The 20,107-nt window shown below is 37.9% G+C and overlaps 1 pseudogene; it reads right to left on the bottom strand.

The window, feature by feature from the left end:
* Positions 1–16,190: 16,190 nt before the first annotated feature.
* The window catches only part of LOC145535671 (charged multivesicular body protein 1B2-like), a 58,069-nt pseudogene continuing 54,152 nt past the window's right edge, over positions 16,191–20,107 (bottom strand).

Genomic DNA, 20,107 nt, shown 5'->3' with positions numbered 1-20,107 from the left:
TCTGAAGGGAACTCATAGACAGCATACATATGGTTCTTGTTTTTTATATATTCACTCAATCTCTGTCTTTTTGTTGGAACATCTAATCCACTTACAATTAAGGTAATTATCAATGAAAGTGAAAGTGAAGTCGCTCAGTCGTGACTGACTCTTTGCGACCCCATGGACTGTAGCCTATCAGGCTTCTCCGTCCATGGGGTTTTCCAGGCGAGTACTGGAGTGGGTTGCCATTTCCTTCTCCAGGGGATCTTCCTGACCCAGGGATCGAACCCGGGTCTCCCACATTGCAGGCAGACGCTTTTACCCTCTGAGCCACCAGGGAAGCAAAAGTACGTTCTTATTGCCATTTTCCTAATTGTTGTGGGTTTCTTTTTGTAGTTTTTTTCTTTCCCTTGCTACTTTTGTCTTTTACAACTTGATGACAATTTTAGTGTTGTGTTTGGGTTGTTTTTTCTTGTGTGTGTGTATCTTTTGTACTTTTGAGTTTGCTCTTCTCCTGAGGTTTTGATATAGCAGTCTATATATGTACTGGCTTCTTTTAAGTTGCTAGTCTCTTTCCCACCTAGAGAAGTTCCTTTACCATTTGGTATATTGTGGCTTGTTGGTTCTGAATTTTCTTGGCTTTTGTTTGTCTGTGAATATTTTATTTTCTTCATGTAATTTTAATTGGGTTTCCCAGGTGGCTCAGTGGTAAAGAATCTACCTGCAATGCAGGAGATGCAGGATACTCAGGTTTGATCCCTGGGTAGGGAAGATCTCCTGGAGGAGGAAATGGCAACCTACTTCAGTATACTTGCCTGGGAAATCCAATGGACAGAGTAGCCTGATGGGCTACAGTCCATGGGGTCACAAAGAGTTGGACACAACTTAGTGACTAAACAGCAACAATGATAATTAGAGCCTTGTTGTGTAGATAATTATTATTATTATTATTTCTTCTTTTCTCTTCATTTATTTAATCTTCTGTCATTTTGGGGGTATATTTGGTACATTTCTTTGCAAATGTTATTTTCCAATTTATTTTTTAAAAATTTATTTATTTTAATTGGAGGATAATTACTTTACAATATTGTGATAGATTTTGCCATACATCAGTATGAATCGGCCATAGGTATACATGTGTCCCGTCCATCCCGAAACCTCATCTCCCTTCTCTCCCCACCCTATGCTTCCAGGTTGTCACAGAGCATCACCTTTGGGTACCTGGCTTCATACATCAAACTCACATTGGTTATCTATTTTACATGTAGATATGTCTCAATGCTATTCTCTCAAATCATCCTACCCTCTCCTTGTCCAACCAAGTCCCAAAATCTGTTCTTTATGTCTGTGTCTCCTTTGCTGCCCTATACATAGGATCACTGGTACCATCTTTCTAGATTCCATATATATACATTTATATATGGTATTTGTCTTTCTCTTTCTGACTTATTTCACTCTGCATAATAGACTCTAGGGTATTCCACCTCATTAGAACTGACTCAAATGTGTTTCTTTTTATATCTGACTAATATTCCATTCTGTTTATGTACCACAACTTCCTTATCCATCCATGTCTATGGACATCTAGGTTCTGCTTCCATGTCCTAGCTATTGTAAAGAGTGTTGCAATGAACACTGGGGTACATATGTCTTTTTCAATTCTGGTTTCCTCAAGGTATATGCCTAGTAGTGGGATTGCTAGGTCATATGGTAGTTTTAATCCTAGTTTTATTTTAAGGAATCTCCATGATGTTCTCCATAATGGTTGTATCAGTTTGCATTCCCACCATCAGTGTAAGAGGATTCCCTTTTCTCCACACCCTCTCCAGCATTTATTGTTTGTGGACTATTTGAAGATGTCCATTCTGACCAGCGTGAGATGATACCTCATTGTGGTTTCAATTTGCATTTCTCTAATAATGAGCAATGTTGAGCATCTTTTTATTTGTTTATTAGCCATCTGTATGTCTTCTTTGGAGAAATGTCTGTTTAAGTCTTCTGCTTACTTTTTGATTGGGCTGTTCATTTTTCTGTTTTTGAGCTGCCTGAGCTCTTTGTACAGGTTGAAGATTAATTGTTAGTTGTTTCATTTGTATTACTTTCTGCCATTCTGAGGCCTGCCTTTTCACTGTGCTTATAGTTTCCTTTGCTGTGAAAAAGCTTTTAAGTTTAATTAGGTCTTTTTTTTTTTAATTTTTGTTTTAACTGGGAGGTGGGTCACAGAGGATCTTGCTGTGATTTATGCCGGAGTGTGTTCTGCCTACATTTTCCTTTAAAAGTTTTATTGTTTCTGGTCTTACATTTTGGTCCTTAATCCATTTTCAGTTTATTTTTGTGTAAGGTGTTAGAAAGTGTTATAATTCCATTCTTTTACATGTAATTGATCAGTTTTCTCAGCACCACTTGTTGAAGAGACTGTCTTTTCTTCATTGTATATTTTTTTCCTCCTTTGTCAAAGATAAGATGACCATAGGTGTGTGGAATTATCTCTGGGCTTTCTATTTTATTCCATTGATCTATATTTCTGCTTTTGTGCCATTACCATACTGTTTTGATGACTGTAGCTTTGTCATATAGTCTGAAATCAGGAAGGTTGTTCTTTCTCACTATTTCTTTGGCTATTCGTGGTCTTTTGTCTTTCCATACAAATTGTAAAATTATTTGTTCCAGTTCTGTGAAAAATGCTGTTGGTTGTTTGAAAGGGATTACATTGAATCTATACATTGCTTTGGGTAGTATAGACATTTTCATTATATTGTTTCTTCCAGTCCAAAAACATGGTATATTTCACCATCTGTGTCATCTTTGATTTCTTTCATCAGTGCTTTATAGTTTTTGGCATATAGGTCTTTTGTCTCCATGCAAATTTATTCCTACATATTTTATTCTTTTTGTTGCAGTGGTGAATGAGACTGTTTCCTTAATTTCTCTTTCTGATTTTTCATTGTTAGTGTATAAGAATGCAGGGATTTTTGTGAATTAATTTTATATCTTGTGACTTTACCATATTCATTGATTAGCTCTCATAATTTTCTGGTGGCATCTTTAGGGTTTTCTGTGAAGAGAATTATGTCATCTGCAAACAGTGAGAATTTTACCTCTTCTTTTCCAACCTAGACTCCTTTTATTTATTTTTCTTATCTGATTGCTGCAGCTAGGTTGTCACAAAAGTCAGACAAGACTTAGTGACTTAACAACAACAGTCTTAATTAGAGCCTTGTTGGGTAGATAATTCTTGATTGTAGGTTTTTCACTTCCATCATATGAACTATATTGTTACACTTCCTTCTGTCCTGCAGAGTTTCTGCTAAAAAATCAGAAGATAACCTTATAAGGATTCCCTTGTACATTATTTGTTGCTTATCCCTTGTTGCTCTTAATATTTTCTCTTTGCCTTTAATTATCATCTATTTGATTTATATGTGTCTCAGCATTTTCCTCCTTGGGTTCATCCTGTATGAGATGCTCTGCACTTCCTGGGCTTGAGTGTTTCCTTTCTGTTGTTTGGGAAGCTTCTGTCTATAATATATTAAATATCTTTATTTTCTCCACCTGGAGCCCCTATATTGTGAGTGTTAGTGTATTTAATGTTTTCCCAGAAGTCTGTTCTCTTAACCTTCTATCTCCTTGTTAAGCACTTCTTTTATTTGATCAATCTGTGCTTCCTTTTTTTTTTTTTTTTGAGATTTTGAATCATCCTTAGTATCATTATTATGAATTATTTTTTGGATAAGATTCCTTATCTCCTCTTCATTTGGTTGTTCTTGTGAGTTTTTATCTTATTCTTTCATTTGCAAATATTTCTCTGTTATCTCATTCTGTCTAATTTTCTGTGCCCGTGGTCTCCCTTTCTCAGGTTTCGGGATCATAATTTCTCTTACTTCTGGCGTCTGCCCCCTGGTGGGTTAGGTTGGTTCAGGGGCTTGTGCTGGCTTCTAGTTGGGAAAGACTGATATCTGCCCTCTGGTGGGTAGAGCTGGGTCTTGTCCCTCTAATGGGCAGCACTGTGTCATGTGTTTTGAGATGCCTGATGAACTATGGAAAGAGGTTCGTGACATTGAAGAGGAGACAGGGATCAAGACAATCCCCATGGAAAAGAAATGCAAAAAAGCAAAATGGCTGTCTGAGGAGGCCTTACAGATAGCTGGGAAGAGAAGAGAAGTGAAAAGCAAAGGAGAAAAGGAAAGATATTCCCATATGAATGCAGAGTTCCAAAGAACAGCAAGGAGAAATAAGAAAGCCTTCCTCAGCGATCAATGCAAAGAAATAGAGGAAAACAAGAGAATGGGAAAGACTAGAGATCTCTTCAAGAAAATTAGAGATACCAAAGGAATATTTCATGCAAAGATAGGCTCGATAAAGGACAGAAATGGTATGGACCTAACAGAAGCAGAAGATATTAAGAAGAGGTGGCAAGAATACACAGAAGAACTGTACAAAAAAAGATCTTCACGACCCAGATAATCACGATGGTGTGACCACTCACCTAGAGCCAGACATCCTGGAATGTGAAGTCAAGTGGGCCTTAGAAAGCATCACTACGAACAAAGCTAGTGGAGGTGATGGAATTCCAGTTGAGCTATTTCAAATCCTGAAAGATGATGCCGTGAAAGTGCCTTACTCAATATGCCAGCAAATTTGGAAAACTCAGCAGTGGCCACAGGATGGGAAAAGGTCAGTTTTCGTTCCAATTACAAAGAAAGGCAATTCCAAAGAATGCTCAAACTAGTGCACAATTGCACTCATCTCACATGCTAGTAAAGTAATGCACAAAATTCTCCAAGCCAGGCGTCAGCAATATGTGAACCGTGAACTTTCAGATGTTCAAGCTGGTTTTAGAAAAGGCCGAGGAACAAGAGATCAAATTGCCAATATCTGCTGGATCATTGAAAAAGCAAGAGAGTTCCAGAAAAACATCTGTTTCTGCTTTATTGACTATGACAAGGACTTTGACTGTGTGGATCACAATAAACTGTGGAAAATTCTGGAAGACATGGGAATACCAGAACATCTGACCTGTCTCTTGAGAAACCTGTATGCAGGTCAGGAAGCAAAAGTTAGAACTGGACATGGAACAACAGACTGGTTCCAAATAGGAAAAGGAGTATGTCAAGGCTATACATTGTCACCCTGCTTATTTAACTTATATGCACAGTACATCATGAGAAACGCTGGGCTGGAAGAAACACAAGCTGGAATCAAGATTGCCAGGAGAAATATCAATAACCTCAGATATGCAGATGACACCACCCTTATGGCAGAAAGTGAAGAAGAACTAAAGAGCCTCTTGATGAAAGTGAGAGGAGAGTGAAAAAGTTGGCTTAAAGCTCAACATTCAGAAAACTAAGATCATGGCATCTGGTCCGATCACTTCATGGGAAATAGATGGTGAAACAGTGGAAACAAGGTCAGACTTTATTTTGGGGGCTCCAAAATCACTGCTGATGGTAACTGTAGCCATGAAATTAAGACGCTTACTCCTCGGAAGGAAGGTTATGGCCAACCTAGATAGCATATTGAAAAGCAGAGACATTACTCTGCCAACAAAAGTACGTCTAGTCAAGGCTATGGTTTTTCCAGTAGTCATGTATGGATGTGCGAGTTGGACGGTGAAGAAAGCTGAGCGCCAAAGAATTGATGCTTTTGAACTTTGGTGTTGGAGAAGACTCTTGAGAGTCCCTTGGACTGCAAGGAGATCCAATCAATCCATCCTAAAGGAGATCAGTCCTGAGTGTTCATTGGAAGGACTGATGTTGACTGTGAAACTCCAATACTTTGGCCACCTCATGCAAAGAGTTGACTCATTGGAAAAGACCCTAATGCTAGGTAGGATTGGGGGCAGGAGGAGAAGGGGACGACAGAGGATGAGATGGTTGGATGGCGTCACTGACTCGATGGACATGGGTTTCGGTGGACTCTGGGAGTTGGTGATGGACAGAGAGGCCTGGTGTGCTGCAATTCATGAGGTCGCAAAGAGTCGGATACGACTAAGTGACTGAACTGAACTGAATGAGCTCAGTTTGGCTATAGGCAGCCTGTCTTCTGAAGGGTAGGGTTGTATTTCTATGTTTTTGGTTATTTGACATGAGGTTTTCCAGTACTGGAGCCTGCAGGCTTTTGTGTGAGGCTAAGTCTTGGTACAACAATATGGACCTCTGAGAAAATTCACTCAGATAATTATCCCCTGAGGTTTCCACTACCAGTGTCCTTTTCCCCACAGTGAGCTATATTTGACCTTTGCTTCCCAAGGAGATCCTTCAAGGCTCCTTGGTAAGTGTAGCCCAGGTTTCTATGGAGATACTTATTTCTGGTGCATCCTAGTGTACTTAAAACATTGTGTGTGCCCTCCAAGAGTGGATTCTCCATGTTCATCAGCCATATGGAGCTCCTGCACCCAAGCCGCACTTGCCTTCAAACCTAAATAATGAGATTTTTTTTCCTCCTGATACCAGAACCCTTATCTTGAAGGGCTATTTTTATGTGGAAACATCCCTGTGTAGCCTGTAGGGGTTTAATATTTTTGATGAAAGGGCTGTTTTTTCTGCAACTTCTTTTTTTTTTTTTTTTTTTTGGTGAATGAAGACTGTTATCCTCTTGATAAGAGGTGTGACTGATATTGTGGTGACCAGAGCCTGCACTGGGTATTGAGCAGGGCCTCCCCGCTGAATGGTTTTCTTTGTTGTGTGGTTGTCACTGCCCTGTTAGAAGTGGAATCTGCTCTCAAGTTGTTGGAACAGAGGTGTCCAAATCTGTTTTTCATCTGTGGTGCTAGGTAGGTTGGACTGGAGCATTCCCACTGGTGGAGAAGCCACTGAGTATCCTTTGTCTGGAGTTGTTCACCTCTAGGTGTGCTCTGTTCTGTTACCTTTCACCTGTTGTGTGACCTCTCTGATTACACGGTTATTGGTACTGCCCTCAGTTCAGTTCAGTTCAGCTGAGTCGCTCATTCGTATCCGACTCTTTGTGACCCCATAAATCGTAGCATGCCACCAGGCCTCCCCATCCATCACCAACTCCCAGAGTTTACCCAAACCCATGTCCATTGAGTCGGTGATGCCATCCAGCCAACTCATCCTCTGTCGTCCCCTTCTTCTCCTGTCCCCAATCCTTCCCAGCATTAGGGTCTTTTCCAATGAGTCAACTCTCCGTGTGAGGTGGCCAAAGTATTGGAATTTCAGCTTCAACATCAGACCTTCCAATGAACACCCAGGACTGATCTCCTTTAGGATGGACTGGTTGGGTGTCCTTGCAGTCCAAGGGACCCTCAAGAGTCTTCTCAAACACCACAGTTCAAAAGCATCAATTCTTCAGCGCTCAGCTTTCTTCACAGTCCAACTCTCACATCCATACATGACTACTGGAAAAACCATAGCCTTGACTAGACGGACCTTTGTTGGCAATGTCTCTGCTTTTTAATATGCTATCTAGGTTAGTCATAACTTTCCTTCCAAGGAGTAAGCGTCTTTTAATTTCATGGCTGCAAGCGCCATCAGCAGTGCTTTTGGAGCCCAAAAATATAAAGTGTGACACTGTTTCCACTGTTTCCCCATCTATTTCCCATGAAGTGATGGGACCAGATGCCATGATCTTAGTTTTCTGAATGTTGAGCTTTAAGCCAACTTTTTCACTCTCCTCTTTCACTTTCATCAAGAGGCTTTTTAGTTACTCTTCACTTTCTGCCATAAGGGTGGTGTCATCTGCACATCTGAGGTTATTGATATTTCTCCTGGCAATCTTGATTCCAGCTTGTGTTTCTTCCAGCCCAGCGTTTCTTATGATGTACTCTGCATATAAGTTCAGTAAGCAGGGTGACAATATACAGCCTTGACGTACGCCTTTTCCTATTTGGAGCCAGTCTATTGTTCCATGTCCAGTTCTAACTTTTGCTTCCTGACCTGCATACAAGTTTCTCAAGAGTCAGGTCAGGTGGCCTGGTATTCCCATCTATTTCAGAATTTACCACAGTTTATTGTGATCCACACAGTCAAAGGCTTTGACATAGTCAATAAAGCAGAAATCGATGTTTTTCTGGAACTCTCTTGCTTTTTCGATGATCCAGCACATGTTGGCAATTTGATCTCTTGTTCCTCTGCCTTTTCTAAAACCAGCTTGAACATCTGCAAGTTTACGGTTCACATATTGCTGAAGCCTGGCTTGGAGAACTTTGTGCATTACTTTACTAGCATGTGAGATGAGTGCAATTGTGCGATAGTTCGAGCATTCTTTGGCAACCTTAGGATAAGTGACTTACTAATTTTAAAGAGTTTTTGTTGAGACCTAGTGACGACACATGTGGATGATAATCTTATGATAGAAACATGAATAAAATATAGGAACTGCTCCGGTCTTCTGATCAAAAACAAAAGACCTAAACAATGGTTATCCAACGTACTGAATTTCCTAGAGATTACTACATGACACCTACTGCAAAGAAAATTAATGTGCCAAAAAAAACACAAAAAACAAAAACAGACTAGATATAAGTATCCTCAGGATCAATATTCATATATAAGATTTGAGCTAAGTTGAGGTTCAGTGGCTAGCTCCTGATTTACCCTTGGTAGAAATCATTACTTGCATCTACCCATATAACTGAAGTTTAAAAAGTTAAGTACACTTGCCCAAGGACATTCTAGTGACAGAGTTCAAATCCAGGTCTGTCTCCCTCTAATGCCACAGTTTAAATCTCCATTATGAATACTCCTCTAGAATACAAACCAGTTTTTCTGCCTGTCTCTCGATGAGTGTATGACAACTCCAGTTTGAAAACACTAGAGTAAATAAGTAATTTTGTCATTAGGAGAGTCTGTAGACAGATTTTTTATTTATAAGTCAAAAATATATGCAATACAAAAATTTTACTATGCTGAAACAGAATTTTACTCTATTAAACACCTTTAAGAATGGGAATTCTTACATCATTGGCGCCACCTATTTCTACTGTTCCAGTGAAAAAATGTGGCCCAGTGGAGAAGAGAATGTCAAACCACCTCAGCATACTTGCCTGAAGAACAGCATGAAAAGGCAAAATGATATGACACTGAAAGATGAACTCCCCAGGTCAGTAGATGCCCAGTATGCTACTAGAGAAGAGTGGAGAAATAGATCCAGAGAGAATAAAGAGGGTGAGCCAAAGTGGAAACAATGAACAGTTTTGGATGTATCTGATGGTGAAAGTAAAGTCTGATGCTGTAAAGAACAATATTGCATAGGAACCTGGAATGTTATGTCCATGAATCAAGGTAAATTGGAAGTGGTCAAACAGGAGATGGCAAGAGTGAACATTGACATTTTAGGAATAAGTGAACTAAAACGGACAGGATTGGGTAAATTTAATTCAGATGACCATTATATCTTCTACTGTGAGCAAGAATCAATTAGAAGAAATGGAGTAGCCCTCATAGTCAACAAAAGAGCCTGAAATGCAGTACTTGGTGCAATCTCAAAAATGACACAATGACCTCTGTTCGCTTCCAAGGCAAATCATTCGATATCACAGTAATTCAATCTATGCACAATCACTAATGCTGAAAAAAAATGAAGTTGAATGGTTCTATAATGACCTACAAGACCTTCTAAAACTAACACCAAAAAAGATGTCCTTTTCATTATAGAGTGTTGGATTAGGAAGTCAAGAGATACCTGGAGAAACAGGTAAGTTTGGCCTTGGAGTACAAAATGAAGCAAGGCAAAGGCCAACAGAGTAGGCTGAGTTTTACCAAGAGAATGCACTGGTCATAGCAAACATTCTCTTCCAACAACACAAGAGATGAGACTACACATGGATGTTACCAGATGCTCAATATTGAAATCAGATTGATTATATTCTTTGCAGCTGAAGATAGAGAAGCTGTATACATGCACCAAAAAAAAAAAAAAAAGACTGGGGCAACTGACTGTGACTCAGATCATTAACTCCTTATTGAAAAATTCATATTTAAATTGAAGAAGGTAGGGAAATCCTTCAGGCCATTCAGGTATGACCCAAATCAAATCCCTTATGATTATACAGGGAAAGGGACAAATAGATTTGAGGGATTAGATCTGATAGACTGAAGGCCTGAAGAACTATGGATGGAGGTTGGTAACATTGTATGGGAGGTGGTGACCAAAGCCATTCCCAAGAAACAGAAATGCAAAAAGGCAAAATAGTTGTCTGAGGATGCCTTTCTAATAGATGAGAAAAGAAGAGAAGTGAAAGGTAAAGGAGGAAAGGAAAAATATATCCATTTGAATGCAGAATTCCAAAGAATAGCGAAGAGAGATAAGAAAGCCTTCCTAAGTTATCAATGCAAAGAAACAGAGGAAAACAGTACAATGGGAAATACAGAAATACAGAAATAAAGATCTCTTCAAGAAAATTTAAGATATCAAGGGAACATTTCATGCGAAGATGGGCACAATGAAGGACAGAAACGGTATAGACCTAACAGAAACAGAAGATACTAAGAGAGGGAGTGTCAAGAATACACAGAAGAATTGTACAAAAAAGGTCTTAATGACCTGAATAAGCATGGTGGTGTGATCACACACCTAAATCCAGACATCCTGGAGTGTGAAGTCAAGTGGGCCTTAGGAAACATTATTACAAACAAAGCTAGCGGAACTGATGGAATTCTAGCTCAGCTATTTAAAATCCTAAAAGATGATGCTGTTAAAGAGCTGCACTCAATATGGCAGCAGATTTGGAAAACTCAGCAGTGGCCATAGGACTGGAAAAGGTCAGTTTTCATTTGAATCTCAAAGAAGGGCAATGCAAAAAATGTTCAAACTAGTGCACAATTGTGCTCATTTCACATGCTAGCAACATAATGCTTAAAATACTTCAATCTACACTTCAACAGTATGCTAACCAAGAAATTCCAGATGTGCAAGCTGGTTTTAGAAAAGGCAGAGGAACCAGAAGTCAAATTGCCAACATCCATTGGATCATAGAAAAAGCAAGGAAATTCTAGAAAAAATATATACCTCTGCTTCATTGACTACCCTAAACCCCCTGACTGTGTGGATCACAACAAACTGCGGAAAATGCTTAAACAGATTGGAATACCAGAACACATTACCTGCCTCCTGAGAAACGTGTATGAAGGTCAAGAAGCAACATTCAGAACCAGACATGAAACAACAGACTGATTCAAACTTGGGAAAGGAGTGTGTCAAGGCTGTATATTGTCATCCTGCTTATTTAACCTGTATGCCGAGTACATCATGCAAAATGATGGGCTGGATGAAACACAAGCTGGAATCAAGATCGCTGTGAGAAATATCAATAACATCAGATATGCAGATGACACGATCCTAATGGCAGAAGGCAAAGAGGAACTGAAGAGCCTCTTGATGAAAATAAAAGAGGGGAGTGAAAAAGCTGGCTTAAAATTCAACATTCAAAAGATGAAGATCATGGCATCTGGTCCCATCCCTTCATGGCAAATAAATGGTGAGAGAATGTAAACAGTGACAGACTTTACTTTCTTATGCTCCAAAATCAGTGGGGACAATGACTGCAGTCATGAAATTAAAAGACACTACCTCCATGAAAGAAAAGCTATGACAAACCTAGACAGTGTATTAAATACAGAGACATCACTTTGCCGACAAAGGTCCATCTAAGCAAAGCTATGGTTTTTCCAGTAGTCATGTAGAAATGCGACAGTTGGGCCGTAAAGAATGCTGAGCACTGAAGAACTGATGCTTTCGAACTGTGGTGATGGAGAATACTCTTGAGAGTCCCTTAGACAGCAAGGAGTTCAAACAAGTTATCCTAAAGAAATCAGCCCTGAATATTGATTGGAAGGACTGATACTGAAGCTGAAGCTTCAATTCTTTGGCCACCTGATTCAAAGAGCCAACTCATTGGAAAAGACGCTGATGCTGGATGGATTGAGGACAGGAGGAGAAGGGGGCAACAGGGGATGAGATGGTTGGATGGCATCACTGATTCAGTGGACATGCATTTGAGCAAACTCTGGGATAAGATGAAGGATAGGGAATCCTGGCATGCTTCAGTCCATGGGGTTGCAAACAGTCAAACTGAATGACAAATCACCATCCATTATTGACAGAATTAATAATCTCGATTTTGGCTCCCTACTCCCAAGGAACAATTGGCAGTGTCTGTAAGCATTTTTGGGTGTCACACCTTGGGGGGAAAGGTGATACTACTTTTGGGTATACACCAGGGATGCTACTAAACTTCTTGTGTGCTGTGCTGTGCTTTGTTGCTCAGTCGTTTCAGACTCTTTGCGACTCCATGGACTGCAGCCCGTCATGCTCCTCTGTCCATGGTGATTCTCCAGGCATGAATACTGAAGTGGGTTGCCATGCTCTCCTCCAGGGGATCTTCCCAACCCAGGGATCTAACTCAGGTTCTCACACATTGCAAGCATATTCTTTAATGTCTGAGCCATCAGGGAAACCCAAGAATCCTGGAGTGGGTGGCCTATCCCTTCTCCAGGGTATCTTCCTGACCCAAGAATTGAATTTAGGTCTCCTGCATTGCAGGTGGATTCTTTACAAGTTGAGCTACCAGGGAAGCCTACTTAACTTCATATATATATATATATATATATATATATATATATATATATATATATATATATATATATATATATATATATACATACATAATACATAATACATATACACACAACAGGATTATTGGGGATTATATATATAGTATATATATATAGTATTTATATATTATTGCACATATATACTGTATATTATTATATATTATGTATTATATATATATATACTATTGTATATATATATATATAGTATATAATATACAATAGGATTATTAGGCCAAAATGTCAATGGTGTTAAGGTTGAGAAATCTCACTTTAATATTAAATTTTAAAAATTATCTACTGAACTCGATTTCCACTGAGAGTCAGTAAGGCTATAACATGGCAGTATTCGTTTTTCAAGACCTCTCTTGCTGTGTTTTCAAGCCCAATCTTATTCTGCATTTGGTATAAGTAGAAACAAGTCCTTAGCTTCATATTACTCAAATAGAGTCTTTTTGTACATAGATTGGTCTCTTATAGAATACTTAAAATTCACCCTTCTTACTACCTCCCTGTTGGTACATGGGCCATATTAGAATAGTAGCAAAGTCAAATAGTGTACTACCTATTCTCCAGCCCTGTTCTCAAATATTGCAAACCTGAGTTATTAACCTAGGTTTTAATTCACTTATGAGAGATACATTAGTGAATTTAAAGAGCTGACAAACTTCAAGTTCATTCTTCGACACTAGGATAATATTCATCAATTTTATTTTCCAGGTGTCTTCAAGAACTCTCTTTCAATCTTTTACTCTACCTTTGAAGATAAAACATAAAATTTCAGTACTGCCCAATTGTAACCTTTACCTTTGAAAAAGTATTTTTATTCTTTACTACAACATTCTCTTGAAATAGGTAATATATGAGAGAATATTGATATAACTTCTGTATCATTGGAGAAGGAAACGGCTACCCATTCCAGTATTCTGGCCTGGAGAATTCCATGGACTGTATAGTTCATGGGGTCGCAAAGAGTTGGACACAACTGAGAGACTTTCACTTGATGTATCAAAGATAATATTATGGTCAAGTCATTCCCTTCAAACATTAATGGCCTAAAATAAATAGCCAATTAACAGATTCCCTATTTCTAACAGCTGTACCACAAAGGGAACTTTAAAAAAAAACAAAAAACAAACAAACAAAAAAACAAATAACCATCTGCAATTATGAAATGTTGCCATGTTGTGAACTCCTTGAACATTTTCCACATATTGCTCCATTTGCAGAACTCAAATTGGGCTTAATACTTAATGGCCTGATCATTGTAGAATTCTTTTGGAAGGTCCTATTTAAAAAAATAAACATTTGATATATGCTGAACACAGACGGTATTGAGGAATTTTTTTAAATACTCCTGTCTTTCTCAATCACTTTCCTTCATTTCTTATCACAAACTAGCTGAATCTATGTCCAGAAGTTTTTAAGAAAATACTAGGATGATTTGAACAAAGTCACTTTTTTATGAGCATGACAGAGCTGGATCTTCCAAAGGTCCTTGAAGCACTAAATTCTAGGATCAAAACCCTAATTTTGGTGGTAAAGACAAATATTTTTATTTGCATTATATAATTGTAGGACTTATAGATATTAAATCAAGATTATTCAAAAGCTCTGAATAAATTCTTACCCAGCTTCATCTGCCATTTCTTGAAGCAGCATATCCACTTGGTTTCAGAATTTTTTTTTTAATGAGAATTTGTATTTAAATTGTATTTGGGTTTTGGGTAGTTTTTGTTTCTGATCTAGCTTTAAAAAAGGGAAAATGGTCAACAATTTTTAAAAGAAAGTTAAAAAAAAATTTTCACCAGAGAGAACTGAATTATAAAATGATTTATTTCTGAATAATGTGAAATTATAAAGCCTTAAACTATGAGGTTATGTGAAAAATATTTGCAGTCATATTCATATATAATTTGAATATATTATATATATTCAGAGTGAATATATTATATATATTCAGAGTGAATATATTATATATATTCAGAGTGAACAAATTTATAAAGCTCTGTTCTTACTCACTATGCTTGTATTTAAAATGCAATACATTTAAATTATAGATTAATCATAACTGTCCTTTCTGCTAGTTGATGCAAATTTGATATTAAAGTTTATTCTTTTAAAAATATCTAAAGAATAAAATATAAATATTGAGATATTTACAACAGTAGGGGAGTTCTCAGGGAATAGAGTCCAATTAATCAAAAAAAATTTAAACTCAGTTAAAATATTCTGAACATACAGATGGGAACTCTAAGATATAGTTACAGCTCTACCACTAACAAGGTACATTATTTTAAGCAAATCTCTAATAAAGCCATTGGGACTTATTCTCTCTTGTCTTCCATTCACATTCAAAATATACAGAATTCATAAAATAATATATCAAATATTAATGTGCATTTAAATGGCATTGTTTTTACTTCATATCTAAAATAGCATTATTTGTATTTTTAAAATTTACTTAAATGGTATCATACTATGTATGCATGCATGCTAAGTCGCTCAGTCACATCCAATTCTTTGTGACCCCATGGACTGTATTCCGCCAGGTCCTCTGTCCATGGGATTCTCCAAGAAAGCATACTGGAGTGGGTTGCCATGCCCTCCTCCAGGGACTCTTCCTTACCCAAGTATTGAACCGAGGTCTCTCATGTCTCCTGCACTGGCAGGCAGATTTTTTTCCACTGAGCCACCTGGGAAGCCCTCATACAATATATACTATTCTGCAACTTGCTTTTTTCATCCAACCTTATAAGACCTAGTTGTATCGAGATCTACAAATCTAGTTCATTAACTTTCATTCCTGTATAACAGTACAGTATAGAAATATTCTAGATTTTATTCATTTTGATTCTGGACATTTATACATTTTCCCCTAATCTCTCTTGATTATAAACTGATACAATGAAAATTTTATGTAGAAGTATATTTGTACATCCACAAAATATGTTCAATACTTCTGCATAAAAATGTTCATTGTACTACTGTTTATAATCAGGAGGAATTAGGGGGAAATGTCAAAATGTCCAGAATCAAGATGAATAAAATCTAGAGTATTTCAATACTGCACTATTATACAGCAGTGAAAGTTAAAGAACTAGAATTGTAGATCACAATACAGCTAGATCTTATAAGGTTGAATGAAAAAAGCCAGTTGCAGAATAGTATATAGTATACATTGTATAAGGGCTTCCCAGGTGGCTCAGTGGTAAATAATCTGCTGCCAGTGCAGGAGACATGAGACCTTGGTTCAATCACTGGGTCAGGAAGAGTCTATTTGTACACATGATTTGATGGATGGCTCAGACAGTAAAGAATCTGCCAGCAATGCAGGAGACCCAGGCTCAATCCCTGGATCAGGAACATCCCCTGGAGAAGGGAATGGCAACCCACTCCAGTATTCTTGCCTGGAAAATTCCATGGACGGAGGAGGCTGGCAGGCTACAGTACAGGGGGTCACAAAGAGTCTGACATGACTGAGTGACTAACACTAATATTTGCACATACATGCAGGGATTTTTTTGGTATAAAGTTAAAAGCAGAGGTATTAGCTAGCTTATAGTTTACATGCATTTTCATATGCTCTGATCACCTCAAAAATATTAACTGAGCATTGACTTTATGTCAGATACCATTTTAAGTGCTAAGAACAGAACAATAAACAAAAATGATTAAAAAAAAAACAAACTTCTGTTTTCATAAAGCTTGTTGTTGTTGTTAAGTTGCTCAGTTGTGTGCAAATTCTTTCAACCCCATGGACTGCAGCATGTCACGCTTCCCTATCCTTCACTTTCTCCCGTAGTTTGCTCAAACTCTTGTCCATTGAGCTAGTGATGCCATCCAACCATCTCATCCTCAGTGGCCCCCTTCTCCTCCTGCCCTCAATCTTTCCCAGCATCAGGGTCTTTTCCAATGAGTCGGCTGCTTGTATCAGGTGGCCAAAGTATTGGAGCTTCAGCAACATTCCTTCCAATGAATATTCAGGGTTGATTTCCTTTAGGATTGATTTGTTTGATGTTCTTGCTGTCCAAGGGATCCTCAAGAGTCTTCTCCAGCACCACAGTTTAAAAGCATCAATTCTTTCATGCTCAGCCTCTTTTATGGTTGAACTCTCACATCCATACATGGAGAAACTATAGTTTTGACTAGATGGATTTTGTCGGCAAAGTGATATCTCTGTGTTTAATATTTTTTTCTAGGTTTGTCATAGCTTTTCTTCCAAGGAGCAAGCACCTTTTAATTTCATGGCTGCAGTCACTGTCCCCAGTGATTTTGGAGCCCAAGAAAACAAAATCTCCGTTTTTTCCCCATCTATTTGCCATGAAGCAATGGGACCAGATGCCATGATCTTGGCTTTTTGAATGTTGAGTTTTAAGCCAGCTTTTTCACTCGCCTCTTTCACCTTCATCAACAAGCTCTTTAATTTCTCTTCACTTTCTGCCATTTGTATGGTGTCATCTGCATATCTGATGTTATTGATATTCCTCCTAGCCATCTTGATTTCAGTTTGTGCTTCATCCAGCCTGGCCTTTCGCATGATGGCTAAATATAAGCTCAATAAGCAGGGTGACAATATATAGCCTTGATGCACTCCTTTCCCAAGTTTGAACCAGTCTGTTTTTTCCATGTCCAGTTCTAACTGTTGCTTCTTGACCTGCATACACGTTTCTCAGGTATTCCAGTCTCTTTAAGAATTTTCCACAGTTTGTTGTGATCCACACAGTAAAAGGCTTTAGCACAGTTAATGAAGAAGAAGTAGGTGCATTTCTTGAATTTTCTAGCTTTTTCTATGATCCAATGGATCTTGGCAATTTGATCTCTGGTTCCTCCATCTTTTCTAAATTCAGCTTGAACATCTGGAAGTTCTCAGTTCGTGTACTATTAAAGTCTAGCTTGAAGGATTTTGAGCATTACCTTGCTAGCACGTGAAATGATCACAGTTTTTCAGTGGTTTGAGCACTCTTTGTCATTCCCCATTTTTGAATTGAAATGAAAACTGACCTTTTCCAGTCCTGTGGCCACTGCTGAGGTTTACAAATTTGCTGGCGTATTGAGTACAACACTGCAACAGCATCATCTTCTAGGATTTGAAGTAGCTCAGCTAGAATTCCTTCACCTCCACTAGCTTCATTCATAGTAATGCTTCCTAAGACCCACTTGACTTCACACTCCAGAGTGTCTGGCTGTAGGTGAGTGATCACACCATCATGTTTATTTGGGTCGCTAAGACCTTTTTTGTACAGTTCTTCTGTGTATTCTTGTCACCTCTTCTAAATATCTTCTGCTTCTGTTAGGTCCAAACATTTTCTGTCCTTTATTGTGTCCATCTTTGTATGAAATGTTCCATAGGTGTCTCCAATTCTCTTGAGATCTTTCCCATTCTATCGTTTTCCTCTATTTCTTTGTTTTGTTCACTTTCCAAGGCTTTCTTGTCTCTCCTTGCTATTCTTTGGAACTCTACATTCAGATGGGTATATCATTAAGCTTAAATTCTATTATGTGCAGATAACAACGTTCAAGGTGAGCATATAAAAATTTTAAAAATTATGAAGATGATTGTAAAATGGAGAAATATATAACAAGGGTGGAAGATAAGGAGTATACCACATGGTAGATGTGTTACTGATATACTTCTAAGTAGCATGGTCATAAAAGACCTCACTGAGAAAATGCCATTTGAACAAAGAACTGAAGGAGGTGGGAGAGTGTGAAATGAGGATGCATGCAAGGTAGAAGGAAGAGATTCAGGGAGAGGACTTGCAAGTGTAATGACTTTGAGGAAGAAACGTAGGTTGTGTGTTTGAGAAATAACAAGGAGACCAATATCTTAGTAGAATGATGAGCAATAACTGTAGATAAGGTCAGAGAAGATAAATGAGGAAGATCCTAGAGGCCATTGTAAAGAATTTATATTTTATTTTGAGTGAGATCTGGAGCCATTTAAGGATTCTGAACAGAAGAATGACTTTATCTGACTTGTTTTAACAGGACTGCTCTGGTTACTACATTAAGAGTGGATTTTAGATACTACCACATTGCTTCTCCAAAGTGAATATGCTAATTTAAATTCTAATTACTCATTAGCAGGGCATGAGAATTTGGGCATCTAAGCATGTTCAACCAGATCCCTCTCCATTTCTGTTATAAGTTTCGGTTGACTCTTTATTAAGAATGTTGTGCATATACCTGAATATCCCCAGCACCTAGCAAAATACCTAAAATGGGGAATTGCTGATGTTAGGTGAATGAATATCAATACTCTTCAGAGCTAAAAGACATTCAGATATCATCAAATCCAACCTTATATTCACAGCTGTAAGATACTGACACCCAAGGTAGTGAGTATCTTAATGCCTCAAATTTAATTTTGCCAGAGTGGGGATTAGACATCCAAGTGTCCTGACTTTGAGTCATTTTTCCAGTCCCCTTGTGTTTTCCTAAACTTGACCATAAAATCACCTGGAAATAGACTCACAGGCCTGAATAAGAATCAGAAACTCTAGGACAGTGCTTCTCAAAATCATTGCCAAAATATCACCTGTAAACCTTATTAAAATGATTCCAATTCAATATATCTATGGATAGGGTCTGAATGCCTGCAGTCCTAATGAACTCCCAGGTGATACAGATATCCCTGATTTTTTCACAACACTTTAGGGAGCAAGGCTATGGAAGATGTATAAAAGTAGAAGATGTATAAAAGTAATAGCTACATTACAGACAAGCAAAAACTGAGAGAATTCAGCACCACCAAACCAGCTTTTAACAAATGCTAAAGGATCTTCTCTAGACAGGAAACACAGAAAGGGTGTATAAACTCGAACCCAAAACAACAAAGTAAATAGCAACAGGATCATACTTATCAATAATTACCTTAAATGTAAACGGGTTGAATGCCATAACCAAAAGACAAAGACTGGCTGAATGGATACAAAAACAAGACTCCTATGTATGTTGTCTACAAGAGAACAACCTCAAAACAAGGGACACATCAGACTGAAAGTTAAGGGCTGGAAAAAGATATTCAATGCAAATAGAGACCAAAAGAAAGCAGGAGTAGCAATACACATATCAGATAAAATAGACTTAAAAATAAAGGCTGTCCAAAGAGATGAAGAAGGACACTACATAAATATCAAAGGATCAATACAAGAAGAAGATATAACAATTAAAAATATATATGCACCCAACATAGGAGCACTGCAATATGTAAGGCAAAGAATAACAAGTATGAAAGGAGACATTAACAATTACACAGTAACAGTGGGAGACTTCAATACCCCACTCACACCTATGGATAGATCAACTAAACAGAAAATTAGAAAGGAAACACAAACTTGAAGTGATACAATGGACCCGTTAGACCTAATTGATATCTATCAGACATTTCACCGCAAAACAATGAATTTCACCTTTTTCTCAAGTGCACATGGAACCTTCTCTAGGATAGATCATATCCTGGGCCATAAATCTAGCCTTGGTAAATTCAAAAAAAAAAAAAAATGAAATCATTCCAAGCATCTTTTCTGACCACAATGCAGTAAGATTAGATG

The sequence above is a fragment of the Giraffa tippelskirchi genome, chromosome X, assembly GCF_054371585.1.
Source record: "Giraffa tippelskirchi isolate mGirTip1 chromosome X, T2T-mGirTip1v1.2.pri, whole genome shotgun sequence".
NCBI lineage: Eukaryota > Metazoa > Chordata > Mammalia > Artiodactyla > Giraffidae > Giraffa > Giraffa tippelskirchi.
This window is presented reverse-complemented; position numbering and strand designations above follow the sequence as displayed.